The sequence below is a fragment of the Mustela nivalis genome (assembly GCF_964662115.1).
Source record: "Mustela nivalis genome assembly, chromosome: 13".
Lineage (NCBI taxonomy): Eukaryota > Metazoa > Chordata > Mammalia > Carnivora > Mustelidae > Mustela > Mustela nivalis.
Window position 1 is genome coordinate 75,158,504 of NC_139032.1, and position 1,546 is coordinate 75,160,049.

Here is a 1,546-nt window from a genome sequence, read left to right on the forward strand (position 1 = left end):
AAATGTTGCCTAAGTGTTCTTACAGGGTCAACTTTCTGTAATTTAGAGAACTGACAGGTTTGGTTTTTTGTTCATTTTGCAGAACTCAAGGGTCTTTCTGAGATGTCCTGTGGGCCAGTTTTGTAAAGTTGGAGATACCTAGAAGGTAGAGCTGTGTTCAAAAGAACAGCTCTGTTTTTATCTGTTTTACGCATTCATTAAAGTTTCATAAGCTATCCTATAGGGAGAAATGATGCATACATACACATTTATTTATGTGTATGGTTTATTCTTTTTGTGGGATTTGCTTTGGGTGAGCTTAATTCTTTAAAATAAATTTATGGCACTTTGTATAGATAACTTTTGCAATATGAGTAGTAACTCCCACTTGCTGTTTTGGAATATCAAATTTTGTTAATAATAATTTCATTTTATATCTATGAAGTATGTTAGAGTTTATAAAAGCTGGTTTGCATAATCTTAATGGGCCCTCAAAACCACCTGTGAACTAGGCCTTTTTAAAAAAGATTTTATTTATTTATATTAGAGAGACAGAGAGAGAGAGATGTGAGAAGGGGGAGGGGCGGAGGAAGAGGGAGCAGGAAGGGAAAAGAATCTTGAGCAGACTCCACGCTGAGCATGGAGCCTGAAACGGGGCTTGATGCCACAGCCCTAACATGGTGATCTGAGCTGAAACCAAGAGTTGGATGCTTAACCACCTCAGCCACCCAGGCACCCCAGGCCTTTTCTTTTTACTATTATTTTTTAATAGTCTTCTTGCCTTTTCCATTGTAAAATGAATGTGTATAGCAGGGTGCTGAATTAAATGTTTAACTTATTTTTTTTTCTTCCAGTGAAGAAAATACAGAAATCACCATGGTCATTCTTGGAAGGATGATTCACTTTTGAGACAAAAATGTGACTCCTTTTCCCAAAATGGAAGGAGAGGTCTGCCACCAGAGACAATCAGTGCTCCTTGATAGGGGGAAATGAGCTTGGCAAGTCTTGTTCTTCTCCGTTATGGTGATCTGGATTGTCTCAAAGAGTTCAGGGAAGGAAGGAAAATGAGCACTTTTATTTCTGAGTATTTACGTAGGAGAAACAAACAGGACTCCTGTGCGGAATTGCAGAGGAGAGAAGACTGCATCCCTGGGAAGCCAGATGACGTGAGCAGCTGCTTTGGACGCTGCGCCCTTGGAGGGGTTTGGTCCCGGGCTCCAGATGGAGCTGAACAAGCAGAACTTAGCAATCTCTGGGCCTGAAAACCTAAAGACATCACATTGCAGTCACAGGCTTGGGACTGAGGGAGTAGAAGCCCTGTCCTTTGAAGAAGCATATGAGTGACCCAATGACGTTTTCATAACTTTGTAGCGGGCATCCACAGATGCCTTTTATAAAGGCCCAGAAAAATCTGGGGGCTTTGTGGGCCACATGGTCTGTGTTGCAATTCTTCAACTCTGCCCTTGTAGCATACAAGGAGCCATAGGTGATATGTAATAGAACAGGTGGGTGGCTATGTTCCAAAAAACTTTATAAAAATAGAACAGATTTGCCTGTGAGCCCATAG

The 1,546-nt window shown here is 41.2% G+C and overlaps 1 long non-coding RNA gene across 1 annotated transcript in view; it reads left to right on the plus strand.

Annotated features, from left to right (window-relative positions):
* Positions 1-1,295, plus strand: part of LOC309846347 — a 2,235-nt gene extending 940 nt beyond the window's left edge. The window contains exons 2-3 of the long non-coding RNA XR_014301859.1: positions 83-145; positions 834-1,295. This is a non-coding gene — a long non-coding RNA (uncharacterized lncRNA). The remainder of the gene's footprint in view (positions 1-82; positions 146-833) is intronic.
* Positions 1,296-1,546: the final 251 nt, after the last annotated feature.